General features: G+C 37.4%; 1 protein-coding gene across 2 annotated transcripts in view; it reads left to right on the top strand.

Moving 5' to 3' along the window:
* Dus1 (Dihydrouridine synthase 1) overlaps positions 1-21,747 on the top strand; it is a 230,224-nt gene that overhangs the window by 116,433 nt on the left and 92,044 nt on the right. The gene's annotated exons all lie outside the window — the stretch shown is intronic.

Genomic DNA, 21,747 nt, shown 5'->3' with positions numbered 1-21,747 from the left:
AATGCTACAATTTCTCCTGCCGTTGAATTTCAATAATTTCTCCATCCCATCGTATCTGAGAAGTCTATTTTAGAAGGAATTTCAAGCAAAGCATTACCAGTAAAAGTAGATTCTAGATACGGCAATGAAAGTCATCTGAATAATATTATTATTTTCTTCTCAAATCTGCTAATAAAATATACAGGGTGTTCCACAACTATAAGTACAAACTGCAAAGGTGAATAGAGGACAGTGAAACAAGGCAAAGAGTCCTAGGTCCTGAAACCACCGTTTCCCAAATCTGTGGGGTTTTATTATTTATTGTCAATAGTCTATAGGCCACCGGCGTAGCACAGTCAGCTAATGCGTTTGCCTGCCGATCCGGAGTTGCGATCGGGCGCGGATTCGATTCCGCTTCTACTGATTACCTGGTTGAGTTTTTTCTGAGTTTTTCCCCAACCGTAGGTTAAATGTCAGGTAATCTATGGCTCATCCTGATTTTTGGTTTATTTATTATTTTCATTTTGTTGGTTATCTTTGTTATAGTTGGTGTTGCCTTTTAGTATCTTTGAGATATGTAAATATCTTCTGATTTTTTTTGTTTTATTTTTCTACAGGTTTGACTGTTTGTTATAAATTGAAAATGATAAGTAATTTATTTTCACTATTTGACCCATCAACAAGTATAATAAATTTATGTCTCATCTCTCCAAATATCTCGTTATCACCAGTCCCATCGACGTAAATAACCCCGTAGTTGATACAGCGTCGTTAAAAACCAAGTAAAATAGTAGTCTGCAGGTACTCTGGTGTAACACAACATCAGATATACACTGGAGAAAGAGAGCGTTATAACATGTGCTCAATATGACCACCGTTCTTGATAAGACAGATATCAGCACGTTTCCTTATTGACAAACATACACTTTCGATTATTCCTGACATGATCTGATGCTTTGAAACCCATTGATAATGCGTTCCCGGCGTTCGTTAACATTATCAAGAGAACTGGAATTTACAGTACATTTTAAATATCCCCAAACAAAAAATCCAGAGGATTGAAGTCGGGGGACCTGGGGGGTCATGGTATTGGTAAGCCATGCTGTTGTGGAAGCTTGTGCTTAAGAACTCGAACGTTCAAATCAAAGTGAGCCGGTGCTCCATCATCCATGTACTACAGCAGCTGACTTTTCCTAAAAAAACACAGCATCTAGAATACCGCGTAGCTCATGTTGAAAAAATAGAGATAGGCACGACTAATAAGTATATGCCAGGTAATAAATGAGGTAGCAAATGTGCGAAGTGTGTTCAGTTGGTGGCCACAGTGATGACATATCTAGAAAACGGTTGATTGTCGGACCTATATTTATTACAACTCTTTGCCTTGTTTCGTTGCCGCCTACTCATTCCTGTAATTTGTACCTCTATTTTTCAACACCCTGTATGCACACAGTGTTGATATATAGATATGGAAATTCATTGTTACGAGAGATACAAAAATCCTCCGAAAAGGGACAGGTGTCCAGAATTATACCTGTATGAATAGATGAGAATATGCAGGACATTTGCAGCTGAAGAAACTATTAGTAAATACATGCAGCTTGATTCCTATTCTATATAGTACGATGGGACGGATATATAATTGTTCTGTTTCCATGTCTTTTTTTATTTCTTGACCCACTGTGTACTTGTTGATTTTTGTTGCATATGTTCCATTTATGTTGTAAATAAGGCCATGTTTGATGATTCCTGTTGTACAGTGTAGGACTTGGCTGGCGGATGATTGTTTATCATAGTTTTCATATCTTCTTTATTTCTTTAATTAATTCTTTGTTGTTTTTATTGCATAAGCGCCGTAAAGATGTGGGTATAACGAAAATGCTACATATAGTATGAGTTTTTAGGCTTTTATGGTGAATGTGATCAGAAATAGATTTTTTATTATCTTACTTTGTGCTGGAATTTGATATTTCCAACGTTTCGAAACTACATACAGGTTCCATCATCAGGACAGTATGTAAGACCAAAGGGGTCGCCAACTCTGTAGGGCTCGTACGCTGGCTACCCCAAACAGTAAATGAAGAAGACAAATACTAGGTTCATTGCTTATATACAGGGTGTTTCAAAAGGAATAGTAAATATTTTAGGATATCCCAGTGTAGACTATTCTGAGTAAAAAAAAAAAAACTTTGTATAAATATGTATCCAATTGTCAATGAGTGGAGATACAACTGTTTGGATGTTACGCATAACATATCTTACAAATGATATGAGGGAATGACAAATTACTACGTACAAACGAATAACACGTATCGCTCTTCTGGGTTCGTATGAGGACGTCACTGTAGAGGAACACTGTTTGTAGTTCCTTGGCTACAAGGATGGGTATGTTCTTCCAGCATGACGGAGCCCCAGGACATCTTCGAACAATGGATCGGCCGCGGTGGTCACGTGCATTGGCCACCAAGGTTCCCAGACTTCACTCCTATCGATTTTTGTCTGTGGGAATGGATCCAAGATGAAGTGCATTGAACTCTTTAGATTTATTGATTCCAATGTAATCATTAACGGTCATAGCAATAAACCATGTATAATTTTTATATGAGACTTTGCAGAGTTGTGACAGAAAAAGTTACTAATAAACCATGCTTAAGCGATGAATGTATAAGCAGCGTGTAACTGTACATGGGAATTGCTTTGCAGTAGTTATACACACGAAACCCCTTATTTAAGTGTTGTAGGCTATATAGAGAAAAAATGGCCGCCTCTTTAACAGCTGTTCGTATCGATTGTCATTTTATGATGGTTGCCTGGTAACCACAGAAGAACAAAACAAAGAGCATAGAATAGTTAGAATAATATTGCTGTAGCTGTACTCTTAGATAAAAATATAGCGTGGTAATCGATCAGGCCCAGTTGTACTATCGATACTTTGAGCGGCATACTAGCGCATACTATCGGATGCAATAGAGAATCTCACTTATTCTATTATCTTTCGTAATGAAGTAATGACGAAACTATGACGTAGCTGTGTAACAGTTGTATTTTTATACACGACGTATGTAGTGTTTATTATGAAGGAATTTACACACGACTTATAAACGAGCTATTCGTTGTGAAATACAGTTAAACGTATGTATGAGAGTTTTTTTTATTAGTAAGACTGTAAGTCATTTGTCTGTCATTTTTATTTGTAGATGGAAGCTCTATGACTTGAACCGTAGTGGATTAAAACAAGTAACAATATCTAATTTGGTTTATATGGCTCGTTGTATATTCGGAGATTCTGTCGTCATTTGTGAACGCTGGAATGGTTTGGCAGTAAAAATGTTTAGGGGGCATTGAAATATACGACGGAGCTTGTACGCTTGTTTCATAAAGCTGTGAGCACCACATTAAGCCTCTTGCTTTTCGGCAGTTTTTCATCTTTTAGATCAACATAAAGGTTTCCGCTTCCTCTGGAAATGACTTCCTCAAATTGTCTCCATCTGTCACGTCACGCACAGGTTGCTCCGACAAATCATCGCTTTTATTGGCTACCGGCGCAGCGACTTTTCCTCCAATGAAATACGCAGGGGTGTTCGCCCTCCCTGCTGTCCGGAGTCCTACAATTTTTTGTATGCGAAAGAAATTGCTTACCTTGGAAATGTAATCTCAAGTTTCTTAAATGGAGATTTAGAAAATAGTATTATACAATTTAATAAACCAAATGGAGTTACATAACAGCTCTTGGGGAGGAAAAAATACCTAGAGATACAGGATGTCCAGAAGAAAAGCATTCAAAATAAAAAATCAATATCTCGGGAAGTATTTATTATTAGTAGAGGTGTTGATCGGTTTAGAGGGTGTCATTAATCAATTAATCTACATGTTAGTCGAATTTTAATCGAGTGTAAACAGTGTTTATAAGTTCGAACAAAACATTTAATATAAATGTATAATGGTTCCTAATTCCATATGATATCTTGCATTTGTTTCTGTCTTATCTCTTTTTTATGTTTCTCCAATTTTATGTTCTAAGCAAATATTTGTACTGTCTATTGCAAAATTGGGGCTTTGCCCTGTTATAGACATAAATAAATAAATAAAATAAATAAATAAATAAATATGTTCTATTTTAATTTTATTTATTCACATCAAATGAAGATGATGCGCAAAGTGCAGCATACCAATTAAGTTTAATTTCTGAATATTGTCGTATGGTACTTCTAAAACAATGACAGTGTTTGGCAAAAATATCCAAAAAGTAAAAATTGAAAGAGATGAAAAAACAATAGAACAGATGTCAAAATTTATAGTCTGTAGGCCTATGTAGGAAACCTAATCTCAAATAACGAGAGAGATTTTGATGTCAAATTAAAAAGATATTACAAAACAGGTGGGGTTATCGAACAACATTTCGGAAAACAGATGTTATGTGAAGCAAAATTATGAATCCACAGTATTACCACAGTCTAGTATATACAGTCACGCAGCTTGAGTTGTTGAGGGTACTAGAAACAATAGACTATGCCGGTACTATTTCGCATTGTCTGTAATGAGGCGATAGTAGCGATCCTAGTGGTTAGCAACTGTCTATGGATGGATATTTACTACATATTGAGCTTCGTGACTGTATGTACTATACTGTATTACCCCCAAAGTATCAAGTTTTATGGAAGTGAAATCTGGGTACTTAATAAAAGAGAAACTAAGAAAGTGGAAGCCACCGGCGTAGCTCAGGCGGCTAAGGCGCTTCCCTGACGATCCGGAGTTGCGCTCGGGCACGGGTTCGATTCCCGCTTGGGCTGATTACCTGGTTGGGTTTTTTCCGAGGTTTTCCCCAACTATAAGGCAAATGTCAGGTAATCTATGGCGAATCCTCGACCTCATCTCGCCAAATATCATCTCGCTATCATCAATTCCATCGACGCTAAATAACCTCGTAGTTGATACAGCGTCGTTAAATAACCAAGTAAAAAAAAAAAAAAAGAAAGCGGAAGCGGCAAATGAAATTTTTTAGATCATTGTTAGAAATTTCCAGACTGGAACATACAATAAACATAGATATTAGAAAGACATTAAACGTAAGTAACATAGTGGAAGAGATACAGCTTCATCAACAGAATTGGAATGGCCATGGACAGAAAATCAATTGTAGGCCTACGTCTGGCATACAGGTATCAACCATCAGGTCATCGACATCGAGGCCCACCAACAACAAGGTGGAAGAATCAACATCTCCACATTGCTTGAAGACACGGAACAGGGTCAAATGAGCTAAGTCGGAGGAGAAGAAGAAGGTTGTGATGATGATGATGATGATGAATTATGTATATAGGAATTTCATTAAGAAGCAATTGACACATTATTTATACAAGAGGTTAAAAAAAACCTTTCCAGTTTACACTTAAAGTCACTACCTGGCTTCCACTCTTATAACTGAACACCGTTTTTCTATGCGTCACCTTTCCACAATCCATTAATTTAAATCTAAAAGTTCCACAAAGTTTTCCACGCAACATTTCATAAGCCATATTTGTAACTAAAGTTCACAAATATACAACACCGGATTCACTGACCTCTGAATAACCAGGAATCACGCACAATCTTTGAAACAGAACTCTAGAGCCACTCAACAACTGATGGAAGAAGTCAGGTGCATGTGGGCGAAACAAATGTATCCAGTTCCAAGAATACAATTACTTGGACCATTTTAATTGCAAACTTCCAACTACCTTCGGGACATAATTAGAAACATTAAATCCAGACGTTTGAGATGAACAGGGCATGTAGCACGTATGGGCGAATCCAGAAATGCATATAGAGATGTTAGTTGGGAGACCGAAGGGAAAAAGACCTTTTGGGAGGCCGAGACGTAGAAAAATGTTATGTTTTATTTAACGACGCTCGCAACTGCAGAGGTTATATCAGCGTCGCCGGATGTGCCGGAATTTTGTCCCGCAGGAGTTCTTTTACATGCTGGGCATAGAAGGCCAGCGCAATACTAACTTGCCAACCAGGTCGACCCGAGACGTAGATGGGAGGATAATATTAAAATGGATTTGAGGGAGGTGGGGAATGATGGTAGGGACCGATGGTGGGCTTATGCGAGAGCGGCAATGAACCTCCGGGTTCTCTAAAAGCCATTTGTAGATAAGTAGAGAAATTTGTGTAAGAATCTGTCATATTATGCGTGAATAATATAGGCTAAACTAATAGGCAACACATAACATCCAGGCTAGTTCTACTTTATATTAAAAAATTGTCACTGGAAATCCGGTTTGAACGTTGAAAATGTTGTATTGAAATATGATTTGAATATTACATTTAAAATGTTATACATAAATGTCATTCTTTGGAGATTTTAAATTAAAATTTCGTAAAAATTATCAAAAAAATTCTCTTTAAATGCATTAATTTCAAATAATTCATGCTGAAAATAAAACTTGAGTGATTTTCGCTAGTTTAAAGTTATGATATTTTGACCTGGAAGAGTTTGAAACAAAATATTTGCTTTCATCAAATGAAAAACAGTATTTCGTCAATCCGTTGTTTGCGAAAACTAGTTATCTCTATATTTTATTATATACACTTCCAGTTTGCATCATTGCATAGGAAATCTCTTAAAGTTTCATTCATATCCTGCTTTAGCGTACATTTCAATTTTGATAACGTTGGATAAGCTCAGTAAACAACGTCGACACAACAGGAGAAGACTGGATATGCGATGTGGCTAGTAAAGTTGTAGCACAGTCTAGTACATACAGTTACGAAGCTTGAGTTGTGAGGATACTAGGAACAATAGACTGTGCAGGTACTATTTCGCATTGTCTGTAATAAGGCGATAGTAGCGATCCTAGTGGTTAGCAACTATGTATGGATGCATATTCCCTACATATTGAGCTTCGTGACTGTATATACTAGACTGTGGTTGTAGCATTACAATAATCTCTGCAATGAGGAAGTAAAATATAATAGAAGAGAGCGATTTTATAAAAATCAGATCAACTATTTTCTTTCTTCTTACATGAAAGCCGGTAACGAATAATGAACGAGGTAGACCTGGATGTTATTAACAATTCACAATTCACAAGTAAAAGATTACAAATTTTCGGTATTGCTTGTATGAAAATAGTACATTATGCAACGAGCCTATGATGATAGTAATTAAGACGCAAGTATGTTTGTTTATGAAACGAGCGCCAGCGAGTTTCATAATTTTCATACGAGCGTCTTAATTACCATTATAGGCGAGTTTCATACGAATTTTTATGCTCGACCATATTTCTAACTTCTTTCATTTTATTTGTATCTGACTCAAGATGGAAAGTGACCTTGTGTATAGCTCGTGTGAGATGTGCGCAGGCGCAAAAGTATTGATTTTTTCCGAGGAACAATAATGTCATTGACCTTGAGGTAATGTAGAGAATAACATGAACTAATTTTGGTATAACCTGGAAATTGATTTAGAATTGAAAAACGAGATGACAAATTGAATTTATTTGAATATTATTTACAATTAACGCTAATTATTATAGTAACAGAACATAACCTTCTGCGACAGTATTGGATTTCCAGCCTCCGTGACGTTTCCCTCGTTATCTTTCGATTGCATATCCGAGAATAATCTTAAACCTGAACTTTAATGAATAGGTGTACTTTAATGGCATGCATTAAAGGACTGCTACCAGGTGTATAATTATTACATTTCGGCATGGTCGAGCATAAAAATAATAATAAGCTATGAGGAAACTGAAGTATCGTCTATTCTGTGCACACAACAACGCAACTTTTGTGATTCTTATTGTGAGTGACGTATTTGTGTGACAACAGTTCACAGCACGGAAGTTTTCACTGGCTGGAAATATTAAACTAGCACTTAAACGTGGCACTGACGCTACAGACATATTGATTGCATCACTTCCCTTCCGATAACCGGTGTCAGACAGCAGTACAAGTCGAAGAATCAAGTTGACACAGTTTCAGAAAAATGTGAATCGGAAACTTCATAATAGGTATACCGTCTTTCATAAGTACGCGAAACATTTCAGAAATTCACCACAAATAAACTAAGCAACGGATAATTGTAACGAAAGAACGAGGAACTGACTACGTTTTGTTAGGAAAAAGGCAGTAGTGGATTAGTTGCTAAGAGACATTTAAGTAATAGTCATTATGGCGTTAAATAAACGTGCGAAAGCATTTTGTGTGTTATAATTCGCAAGAACATCATCAGTTATGACTGAAGCGATGATTTCGAGCACAGTACAAGCACCTGTCCGACTTATTTCCACAACAATGACATGCGAGGCTGTCTCTACACATATTTATCACAACGTTGGATAGGATGCTGTGGACAAGATGACGCCTTAATGCGGTGGCCTCCCAGGCCACCGGATTTAACAACTTGCGATTTTTTCTTGTGGGGATGCGTGAAGGACTCTGTATAAGTATGGTTTTCAAACATACTGCGAAAGAGGAAAGGATGTACAGAGAATTTAGGAACAGGAATGTAATGCCACAGACCCGCTTATAGAATTACATAAATTGTGTTAATTTTTAGTAGTACTACTACTAGTAGTAGTAGTAGTAGTAGTAGTAGTAGTAGTAGTAGTAGTAGTAGTAGTAAAGTCCTTTCACTCCTCTGGGAAGCATAGGGCCCTTCTGAAAACACGCCATCTTACTTTATTATTAGCCATAGCTTTGAGCTTTGACTTCATTCCAACGCCATCCAAGTTGTTGTTCTTATCTTCTAACGGTGTTACTCCAGGTGACTCTAGGCCTACCAACTTTCCTGTTTGCCCCATGTGGATTCCATTCAAAAGCTGTCCTAGCGATATTACCCTCTTCTCTCCGCAACACATGCCCCATCCATCTCCACTTCCTATACTTGATCTCTTTCCATATTTCTTGCTGATCAGTAATTTTAAGATTTTTATTTGAGATGGTCTTAGGCCACCATATTCCCATTATGATCCTCAGACATCTATTCATGAATGCTTGTAGTTCTTTATGCTTGACCATGCCGAAATGTAATAATTATACACCTGGTAGCAGACCTTTAATGCATGTCATTAAAGTACACCTACTCATTAAAGGTCAGGTCTTTCAGCCAATGACGACTCAGGTTACAACTGTTCAGCCAATGACAGGTCAGCTTTCTACCGTTATAAAACCGCAAGTATCGATTATTCTCGGATATGCAATCGAAAGAGAATTAGCGAAAAGTCACGGAGGCTGGAAATCCAATACTGTCGCAGAAGGTTATGTTCTGTTACTATAATAATTAGCGTTAATTGTAAATAATATTCAAATAAATTCAATTTGTCATCTCGTTTTTCAATCCCTAATTTAATTTCAATGTTATCTCTGTAGGTTCTTATGGCCTAGCAAGGTCAATGTGAACATGTGTTCCTCGGAAAAAATCAATACTTTCGCGTCTGCGCACATCTCACAACATACGGGACATTGGTCAAGGTCAAATACAAAGAAAATTAATAATATCAAGTTAGAAATATGGTCGAGCATAAAAAGTCGTATGAAACTCGCCTATAATAGTAATTAAGAAGCTCGTATGAAAATTATGAAACTCGCTTGCGCTCGTTTCATAAATATCCATACTCGCTTCTTAATTACCTTCATTATAGGCTCGTTGCATAATGTACTATTTTAATTATTGTATATGTTTCTTTCCAAGTTTCACATCCGTATAGCAGGATAGATTTTACATTCGTATTAAAAATCCTTATTTTGATTCTTGAAGAGATTTGTTTGGATTTACAGAAATTTGCTAGTTGTGAGAAGGCGGCTTTTGCTTTCCTAATTCTTGCATTTACATCTTCATCAGAGCCTCCTTGTTTAGAAATTATACTTCCTAAGTATGTAAATTCATTTACTTCCTCTATTTCTTTATTTTGAACCACAAGTTTAGTATCTGTTCTGTTATTGATTCTCATTTCCTTAATTTTGGATTTGTTTATCTGAAGACCTGCTTTAGATGACACTCTATTTAGATCTTGCAATTTGCCATTTATGTCTGAGAATCTATGGGCTAGTAAGCAAACATCGTCTGCATATTCTACACTCTATAATCGCTCTCCCAGCCCCCATTGAATGCCTGTCTTGCGATTATTACTTGCTTTCAATAATATATCATCCAACATCTGGATGAACAGAAGAGGTGGTTAATTTTTGAAGTGGAACTTATTTAGGTATGGTAGTAGTCGAACTCTGTAAAACAAAATCATATGGCTGATCTTTTAAGAGATTTTTTTTGCTAAGGGATTGTGTACGTTGCCATGCTATCGAACACGTAAATAGAGTTGATGTTTGCGGTTTTCCATCAATTTACACAAATTAGTGGTAGTGGGGCTGCTGCAGGACAGTGCGCCTTCTGTGTAGTGTTGTGATGTTATATATACTCGAAATCTGTGAGTGAAATTACAGTGTTGAGAAGCTATTTGCTAGAAAATATGCTAAAATCAGGGACTGAACGAACGAGAGATGTAAAAGCATACAAATGAACCGCCGAAAATTGAGCCAAAAAGTAAAAAAGAATAGACTGGAACGAGTGTGAGAATGCAGGACAAGGAAAAAGACGTTTTCTAATCTTTCTTCTGCAGTTCAATTACAAAGTGTCAACGATTTAGTGAATGTTCCTACACCGCCAACAACCAACGAGTGCAATGCCTGATCCAACTGGTGTCAGAGATTTGGAATTAAATTAATTTGTAGTTCACTATATGAAACATCAAATCAAAAGTCCTCAACAAATATTTGAAAGCAATGTATAAACAATGATTGGGTTTCATGAGCTTCATTATTCATAACTAATTTTAACTATGATAAAGCAATAGTTTTATTTTTAAATTCAAGAGAGTATTGAATATAAAAGTATAAGCGTACAGTGCATCAGTTATTCATAGATTTCAAAAAGGCATATGACTCGGTTAAGAGAGAAATTTTGTATGATATTCTTATTGAATTTGGTATTCCCAAGAAACTAGTTCGATTAATTAAAATGTGTCTCAGTGAAACGTACAGCAGAGTCCATATAGGTCAGTTTCTGTCAGATGCGTTTCCAATTCACTGTGGGCTGAAGCAAGGAGATGCACTATCACCTTTACTTTTTAACTTTTTTCTAGAGTATGCCATTAGAAAAGTCCAGGATAACAGAGAGGGTTTGGAATTGAACGGGTTACATCAGCTTCTTGTCTATGCGGATGACGTGAATATGTTAGGAGAAAATCCACAAACGACTAGGGAAAAGACGGGAATTTTATTTGAAGCAAGTAAAAAGATAGGTTTGGAAGTAAATCCCGAAAAGACAAAGTATATGCTATGTTTCGCGACGAGAATATTGTACGAAATGAAAATATAAAAATTGGAAATTTATCTTTTGAAGAGGTGGAGAAGTTCAAATATCTTGGAGCAACAGTAACAAATATAAATGATACTCGGGAGGAAATTAAACACAGAATAAATATGGGAAATGCCTGTTATTATTCGGTTGAGAAGCTTTTATCATCCAGTCTGCTGTCCAAAAATCTTAAAGTTAGAATATTTATAAAATAGTTATATTACCGGTTGTTCTGTATGGTTGTGAAACTTGGACTCTCACTCTGAGAGAGGAACAAAGGTTAAGGGTGTTTGAGAATAAGGTGCTTAGGAAAATATTTGGGGCTAAGAGGGATGAAGTTACAGAAGAATGGAGAAAGTTACACAACACAGAACTGCACGTATTGTATTCTTCACCTGACATAATTAGGAACATTAAATCCAGACGTTTGAGATGGGAAGGGCATGTAGCACGTATGGGCGAATCCAGAAATGCATATGGAGTGTCAGTTGGGAGGCCGGAGGGAAAAAGACCTTTCGGGAGGCCGAGACTTAGATGGGAGGCTAATATTAAAATGGATTTGATGGAGGTGGGATATGATGGTAGAGACTGGATTAATCTTGCTCAGGATAGGGACCAATGGCGGGCTTATGTGAGGGCGACAATGAACCTGCGGGTTCCTTAAAAGCCAGTAAGTACTGCAACCAATTTAATTTGGAATTGATTTCTCCGACATAAACAAATCAACATTTGTCATTTCCAGTTGTAGACATTATACTGTAGTATCTTCTTCTTCTCCTCCTCCTTCTTCTTCTTCTTCTTCTTCTTCTTCTTCTTCTTCTTCTTCTTCTTCTTCTTCAAGATACAGGTAGTAGTTGATATAGATTTATCGACCAGTATCAACATATGTACAGGGGCTCAGGAAATGAACAGATAGCCTTAAGAATGCCAAAATAAATTCAAGATAGAAGCAGGAATGTATGTTGAAAGGAGAAGAAACATATGATGACGGTGATGATAATGATGATGTTGGTGGTGTGCCGTGACCTATTGATGAATTATTAATAGCAGGGCTGGATGTTCAAGAGCGTGGTCATTGATCTGTTACTTATTCACCGGAATTGGGCCAGGCAGTCTTCAGAAATGCCGCGTCCCAGTTAGCAGGCTTCCTCTATAATTCATAGCTAGCCCTGCCTCTCGCTCGTACTCCCCCTCTAGGGTCCTATTTGCTACGTGAGAAGTCAGACGTTTCCGTTCCATGCTGGGGTACAGTTTTCTTCTTTTTTTTTAAGGTGTAGCAACCAATTTTATTTTGTAACTTATTTCTCCGACGTAAACACATCAACATTTGTCATTTCCTGTTGTAGACATTATACTGGGTGTTAAAGAAGTCAACAAAAATAAGAGAATGCTACAAAATGTTAACACAACTCCAAAAAGTTAATAAGAGTGTCCATACACAGTATTTAAAGGGTGTAAATGATGTGTTGTTATTGAAATGTTGTATCAGTGAAGAATTATGTTGTGTCAGTGAAGTGTGTGTATCAGTGAAGAAGTGTGTCGTGTCAGTGAAGTGTGTTGTGTAAGTGAAACGTGTTCCTGTCAGTGAAGCTTTATAGTTTATAGTGGCAGTGCAAAGTATTTGAACAGTGAAATGTTTTTGAAGTGTTAGTGAAATCAGGATAGAATCAGTGAAATGTGTCGTAGTTCCAGTGCAGTGAGTGAGTTGACAGCGAAATGAGTGTAATGTTGAAAGGTACTTGTGCAGATATGAACATATACTCGTGGGTTTTAGTTCGATCTTAGTTTTAAGATACAAATTAGAATATTTCAAATGTTATTTTAAGTGATCGTTTCATTTAATTTAGTTTATTCCCTGTTGTTATTATTATTATTATTATTATTATTAATTATTGTTAGTATTAATTATTAGTATTATTATTAATTGTATTTTTAATTAATAAGTTTGTTATTGTCATTATTGAGTGTAATTAGTTACCACTGCCACCGGGTATATACCCATTGCAGTGTGAATAAATAAATAAATACATACATACATACATACATACATACATACATACATACATACATACATACATACATACATCTCCAATGGATTCCAGCACACTGTGGAGTTATGGGGAATGAAACCGCAGACACACTTGCCAAGAAAGGCACAACAATAAAACAAAAGTCTAAATTTAATTTCTCATGTTCCTCAATAAAACGCCTGATCACTACAAAATTTTCTCATTCATACCTACAAGAAATAGAATCAAATGCTAAAGACAAAAAATGGATTACGCTACTTTCCAACCCAGATATAATCCCCCAGAGACCAAGGAAAACAGCAGTTGCAGCCTTCAGACTATTGACAAATCATGACTGTCTAGCAAGTCATCTCTACAGAATAGGTGTCTCAGCTTCACCCATATGTGTCCTGTGTAACGATCCAGCAGAAATGAATGAAGACCACTTGCAGACCTGTGAAGCATTAAGATCAGAAGAAACTACAGTTCAAAAGTATTGGAAAGCACGACTGCTAATGGCTTCATTGCCAAATGCAAGGCACTAGAGAACAACAACAACATTATACTGGGTGTTCATTTCAAAGTGTGTCATGACGTCACTGTTGATGAGTCAGCGATTTGAAGCGAGTTTGAGCTTTTATGTCAGAGAAGTTGCCTGTTAATCAAGGCGTTCAATCTGAACTTGAGAACGTGTACGGTATAACTTGAACGTCGTAGCAACAGATGGCGGTCTGTACGGTCTGTGTGCTACCATAACCTCTTTCGAACTTTGTTTTGCGCGGCTAAGTCGTACGCAGGGTATTTGTTATCATCGGTTGCGTACGGCAACATTCCACAAGACAAAGCAATTGCTCCGTGTCCATGTTGACCGTCGAAATTGATGTCAACAAATACATAAGTAATCGTTTTAACCCTCTCCCCATATCTCGACAGTAAGAAAAAAACTCACCTCAGTACATGTTTCGAAACAGTTCACATTCCTGCCACTACCGGCGTTACCGTACGTATCGGTAAGTACTCTTCAGAATGAACGCCGTACTTGCTAGGCAACTTCTCTGGCACATAGGTAATGCACCTCTGCGGAAGTGTAGGAAGATTGAATTCTCTAGGCTCATCGGCTAGCCACATGACGGCATACAGTGAGCCATGACACACTTAGAACTGAACACCCAGTAGTATCATCTTCATCATCTTCTAATTCTTCTTCTTCTTCTTCTTCTTCTTCTTCTTCTTCTTCTTCTTCTTCTTCTTCAATATTTAGGTAAATATATTCGCTCCGACTTGTACATAATTTCATTGCTTCTTGAGCCTTCCATAATCTCTCCTTCCTCTACCTTCCAATAATAATAAAATGATGTAGATAGCCTCTAGGCTCAGTCCTTCATTTTAAGGTAGTTATTTTACGACGCTTTATCAACTGCTATGGTTCTTTAGCTTCTGAGTGATATGAAGGTGATAATACTAGCGAGATGGGTCCAGGGTCCATCGCCGAAAGTTATCCAGAGGGGAGGCACACCTTTGGCCTGTAAAAATTTGGTAAAATTAAAGTCCGGGGTTCGATCCCAGGTGGTCACAAGATTTTTTATCGTTGCCAAACTTTCAGAACGGCCCCGAGGTTCACTCAGCCTCCTATAAAATTGAGTACCGGGTCTTTCCCGGGGGTAAAAGGGCGGTCAGAGCGTGGTGCCGACCACACCACCTCATTCTAGTGCCGAGGTCATGGAAAGCATGGGGCTCTACCTCCATGTCCCCCAAGTGCCTTTATGGCATGTTACGGGGATACCTTTACCTTTTTTTTTTTTAGTATTGAGAGTATGGGAATTTACAACACTTGTATATCAAAAATCGAAAATACACAGTCTTCAGTTTTTTATTGCACATTTCTTCCTTAGATTCAAATGAAAGCCAGAAGTTCCTAAAAAAATCTTGCATTTTCTATAATCATCAGAATTTTCCTCTTCGTTGCAGAAGTCTCCTAATTTGTGGAAATTTCCTCAAATCTGGCAACACTGCTTCTGAATCCCGTGCAACATTCAGAGATAGACGAGCCAATCACCTGACGCCTGACACGTCACGTCTGACCAGACACAGACCTTCTTCACGGTGATGTACTGGTATTTCTGAAAGTAGGAACTGTGAACTGTCGGAATCAAACCCATTTTTTTTTTTTCTGAAAATGAGTCAGGGATAAGGGTCGTTGGGTGCCTCATGACTTCGTGATTCAAAACATCACGTGTAGGCTACACACCAAATCGATTGCACGATATCTACATCTACCTTTTGAAACCTTGCGTTCTGTCTTTTGTCTCCTTAAAACTAGAGCTCTTATCAGAACTTATATATCCAGTAGGCTGTGGTTATAAAACCAGCCACAATCGATCGCTATATTTGTTCTTTTCAAAGCTCTCAGCGATTTTATGTAAAAGCACTCACTTTTTTTACTTACCTTTTGTGGAATATTTCTGTGACATACACAACCAAAGATATTTACAGTTTTAATTTTTCACATAACTTAGTCGAGAAAATTGCCATCTTCCATGTCCTTCATACTGTCCCCTACTCCATCAGCCCATGTAGGTTGTGTCCTTCTTCCAGGTGACTTCCAGTTCAAACCTTATTTATTAATGTATTTAAGTGTCTTCTGTTTTCATTACATGTCCATATCATTTTAACTGCAGTTATTTTATTTCTTGAAGAATTTTATTTTCTGACTTTCATTTTTTCTCTTATTATTATAGGGGAGAGTCGGGTAGTATCGGACATCGGGTAATATCGGACAGTGAGTTTCTTTCATCTACCACACGATGATAGTACCTGATTGACATGGTTACGTTTCAGTAATGTCGCATAGAGAAACGTAACCATGTCATTCAGGTACTACCATATGGTGGTAGATGAAAAAACGCACTGTCCGATACTACCCGATGTCCGATACTACCCGACTCTCCCCTACTTGTCACTTAATCCCTTCTTGTAAATCTTTCCGAACGTCTTAAAGAGTCCATCTCAGTAATTCATTCCATTCATTCATAATGTTCTGCCCAAGAACAGGTCTTTCACTGCAAACGCAGCATTCTCCAGTCTCTCCTATTTTCTGCCTTCCTCTTAGTCTCCTCATATGATCCATATATCTTAATGTCGTCTATCATCTGATATCTTCTTCTGCCCCGAACTCTTCTCCCGTTCACCATTCCTTCCAGTACATTCTTCAGTAGGCAGTTTATTCTCAGCCTGTGACCCAGCTAATTCCTTTTCCTCTTCCTAATCAGTTTCAGCATCATTCTTTCTTCATCCACTCTTTCCAACACAGTTTCGTTTGTTTCTCTGTCCATTTCACACACTCCATCCTTCTCCAAATCCACATATCTATACTAATAATAAATCTGTAGCCAAAATTTTTCTGGTAATTTTCGATTTTCCAAAAATAATTGGTGTTAACATGTTTAATTAACCATCCTGAAACCGAAAATCTCTTTTTTGAAATTTTTGTTTGTATGTCTGCCTGTCTGTCTGGATGTTTGTTACCTTTTCACGCGATAATGGTTGAACCGATTTATATGAGAATTGGAATATAAATTAAGTTCGTTGTAACTTAGATTTTAGGCTATATGACATTCAAAATACTTTATTTAAAAGGGGGGTTATAAGGGGGCCTGAATTAAATAAATCGCTTATTATTGATTTTCGTTAAAAATATTACATGACAAAAGTTTCTTTTAAAATAATTTCCGATAAGTTTTATTCTATACAAAATTCTAATAGTACTGATATTTAATAAGCTAAATAAGTTTTAAAATTACAATAAGGCGCTGTACTGAAATAAAAACAAATGACTTCGTCTATAAGGGGCCTTGAACAACAACAATCGAAAGCTATTAAACATAGCCTAAGAGAATGTTTCTGTGTTTGTATGAAGTAATATCGGAAGCTAATTAATTGTTTAATTATTATTTCACCATTGGAAAGTGCAGTTCAACAATGTTATTACAGTAACTTCTGAAACATATAGCAAGTAATATAAAGTATACACATTAAAACTAAATGATATGTCAATATTCATTAAACTATGGTTGCATGTAATAGCAATTAAGAAACATGTTAAAGGAATTGTCATTGCACCAAATGATTGCTCTCTGGACCAAAATGACCGCATTTAATTATTTGGATCCAATTTAAATTAAGTAACATATTAAACGATTTATCCTTCTATCAAACACGAATGTTCCCTGGATCAAACGTCCTATTTTAATTATGTAATTACTTTATATTTATTTCTAACGGGTGCAGCGGAGCGCACGGGTACGGCTAGTCTTAGTAATAAGACATTTATTTTTATTCTCGTTTTATTGTCCATGCTTCGACGTCATAAAGTAGAAGACTTTTTACTAGTTTTCTTTATACGAGGGGGATCCAGGAAATAACGACCGTTTTGTTGTAGTAATTAAAAAATATATATTTATTTGAAAAAACAAAGTCTGTCTCATAACTGAAGCTTCCTTTACTTCTTTACATAATCACCACCTACATTTAAACATTTGTCGTATCTGTTCACTAGCTTTAGAATTCCCGTGTTATACTCCTCTGCCGCCAGTTCATTAAGCCAGGTGTTCACTGTCTTCTTCAACTCTTCATCACTTCCAAAACGCGTACCACCCAGAAAGTCTTTCAGCAATTCTCGAGTGATGTGCGCCTGTCTTGCAAGATTCTGTCGTTCACTTTAGTCTTCAGGTCTTCTGTGGTGAGTGATGGGCGTCCAGGTCGAGTTTCATCGTGGACATTTGTTCGCCCATTGTTGAACATTTGGCACCATTTTCTCACATTTTTTTTCATTCATTACAGTATCACCATACACTTCTTTCAATTGCCGGTAAATTTCTGCAGGTTTCAAATGTCGGGCATTCAAAAATCGAATCACACTCCTCACCTCACAGTCGGCGGGATTATCAATCACGTCGTTCATTTCGAAGTAACACAAAATGCACAATGGCGACTTGTTGCAACCAGTACTCACAGCATTATGAGAACACATGTTAAGGAAGCCGGTTGACCTTCGGACAAGGAAGGGGAGTCAGCTGCGCGGCGGGTATGCGCGAACAGTCGTTATTTCCTGGATCCCCCTCGTAATATTCTTGCTCTGTAAAACTGAATTGCGTACACTAATAGCTTCCTAGATTCTTTATTCCATATCTAAAACATTTTATTCATTTGTTTCAATAACTGATTCAGAGTACTTAAAACTTCGAACTGTACGATTTTTTTTTTTCATTAATCTGTCGTGTCGTTATCAATTCTGATTTGGTCGGTGCAGTGCGTTCAAAATTCGTACACTTTATTCCGCCGAGCGGCATTTAATAAGCTCTCCCGCCTCTTACGTGCCCTTTGCTGCTGACTAACCCACTCACGCGACCTTTACTTTCTCGCTCGATATGAACAGGCTGTTAGCGTCCAATGCCCCGTGACCAATATTTGTAAGTTACGCCGCCTCCACACGACAATTGCAGAGCAACAGTTTAACGATTAATTATGACTCCAAACTTGGAGTTCTTGAACTTCTGCTTTCAGAAGAACAGGGAAGAATATTGTACTGCTGTAGAGAATAAACTTCCATATTTTCACCTAAGGACACAGTGTCTACAGCTCTCATGCAGGGGACCTGGTTTTATTTCCTCATAATATAAAGTGTAAATTTCGTCTTTAGAGAGAAACGAAAAGCTGTGGGTCCTGTTTTGTATGTTCATGGCATGTGAAAAAGAACTGTTTCATATAGCAGCGGTTCACAATTTCCGCGGGATTAAGGCGTATTTTAAGACTGTATTCTAACTTTATTGAATTTTCACTTTTAAGGAACCCGCAGGTTCATTGCCGCCCTCACGTAAGCCCGCCATCGGTCCCTATCCTGTGCAAGATTAATTCAATCCCTACCATCATATCCCACTTTCCTCAAATCCATTTTAATATTATCCTCCCATCTACGTCTCGGCTTCCCCGAAGGTCTTATTCCCTCCGGCCTCCCAACTAACACTCTATATGCATGTCTGGATTCGCCCATACGTGCTACATGCTCTGCCCATCTCAAACGTCTGAATTTAATGTTCCTAATTATGTCAGGTGAAGAATACAATGCGTGCAGTTCTGTGTTGTGTAACTTTCTCCATTCTCCTGTAACTTCATCCCTCTTAGCCCCAAATATTTTCCTAAGAACCTTATTCTCAAAAACCCTTAACCTCTGTTCCTCTTTCAAAGTGAGAGTCCAAGTTTCACAACCATACAGAGCAACCGGTATTATAACTATTTTATAAATTCTAACTTTCAGATTTTTTGACAGCAGACTGGATGATAAAAGCTTCTCAACCGAATAATAACACGCTTTCCCCATATTAATTCTGCGTTTAATTTCCTCCCGAGTATCATTTATATTTGTTACTGTTGCTCCAAGATATTTGAATTTTTCCACCTCTTCAAAGCATAATTTTCCAATTATATTTCCATTTCTTACAATATTCTCGTCACGAGACATAATCATATACTTTGTCTTTTCGGGATTTACTTCCAAACCTATCTCTGTACTTGCTTCAAGTAAAATTCCCGTGTTTTCCCTAATCGTTTGTGGATTTCCTCCTAACATAATCACGTCATCCGCATAAACAAGCAGCTGATGTAACCCGTCTGTGATCGTGCCAGAGAATTAGTCCCATTCCGAGGCTTATTTTGAGGTTTCGTAACAACCTGTTTGTGTAAGGAGAATGATAGGGGACATACTGACCCTTTGTACACTTGCGATACCCAGTTAGTGTAAAGTGTACATCATGATTGGAATTACTTATATTTGAGGTATTTATAGGGGGTAACGGGACTTTGCGCCCACCCTGTAGAATGCAACGTTCCAGGATATCAAAACAGATTGCAGGAAACCGCAACAGCCCACTATATTTATTACTTGACAGGCAGATGATGATGATTATGTTGATGATGATGAAGATGATGATGAATGGAGGCTGATGATTCTTGTTCCTTAATTTCAGGTTATCTTTGATAAAGGATTTTATATAGTGTAGGCTAATATACTCCAAATCTTGCCTTTTGTCGCAGATATCTGATGAAATATGTTATCAATATCATATTCTTTTTCAAAGAACTTTGAGGGTACTATTCATAGACATTTCGCAGCACGCGCTACGAGCGTACTAAGCTAGCCCCGACTATCCACTGGTTACTTGTAAAGAATTCAAATCATATCCTATCGCTAACACTGGTTTGTGAATACGAAAAGCGAGCCAAAATTGTCGCTGTGATTGCCAGACTGTAGTATCGAAAGATGGCAGAGGTGTTTGTCCCTTAGGTTTGATTCACACTATACTACTGCCTACTAAATTACCGAAGCGGCATTGAAGATAATTGTTTTTAAAATCAACGTGATCACGTTAAAATTGTTAAATTTTGCGTTAAACTTTGTGATGAGGGTACTACGAAAAGGCTCTGATAAATCCAAAGAGATTGCATATAAGTCACTAGTTTGTCCAGTAATGGAATATGGTGCTGCATGTTGGGATCTTTACACATTAGAACATATTAAGACATTGGAAAAGATTAAAACGGGCTCTCAAGCGTTGTCGTAATAATTCACCATTAAAATGGGACACACTCACGGACAGGAGAACGCGAATTCGATTATGCGCAATGTTCAAAACATACAGAGGTGAGCCTGCCTGGAGAGAAATAAAAAATAGGTTGCAGCCGCCAAATTACTCTTCAAGGAACGACCACTCATATAAATTGAGGGAAAGAAGACAGAGGACGGACACTGGAAAGTTTTCTTTTCTCAATCGTACTATCTGGGACTGGAATGCTTTACCTGCAGACTTACTAAAGGCTTTACCAACAACCAAAAATGTATTTAAAAATAGGCTTAAGGACTTTACTAATAGACGGTATTCTACAAACTATTTAAAGGTTGTAATTGATGTTTTGTTACTTGAAGTGTTGTATCAGTGAAGAAGTGTGTTGTGTCAGTAAAGTGTGAAGTGCGTTGTAACAGTGAATTGTGAAGTGTGTTGTGTCAATGAAGTGTGTTTATGTCAGTGAAGTTTTATAGTTTATAGTCGTAGCGCAAAGTTTTGAACATTGAAATGTTTTTGAAGTGTCAGTGAAATCATGATAGTATCAGTGAAATGTGTCGTAGTTCCAGTGCCGTGAGTGAGTTGTCAGCGAAATGAATGTAGTGCTGAAGGGTACTTGTGCAGGTATGAACAAATCATACTCGTGGGTTTTAGTTAAAACTTAGGCTTAAGATACAAATTAGATTTACTTTAAATGTTATTTTAAGTGATCGTACTTACTTACTTACAAATGGCTTTTAAGGAACCCGAAGGTTCATTGCCGCCCTCACATAAGCCCGCCATCGGTCCCTATCCTGTGCAA

Source organism: Periplaneta americana, chromosome 1 (assembly GCF_040183065.1).
Source record: "Periplaneta americana isolate PAMFEO1 chromosome 1, P.americana_PAMFEO1_priV1, whole genome shotgun sequence".
Classification (NCBI taxonomy): Eukaryota; Metazoa; Arthropoda; class Insecta; order Blattodea; family Blattidae; genus Periplaneta; species Periplaneta americana.
Note: the sequence above shows the minus strand (reverse complement) of the source record. Positions and strands in the feature narration are given on the sequence as shown.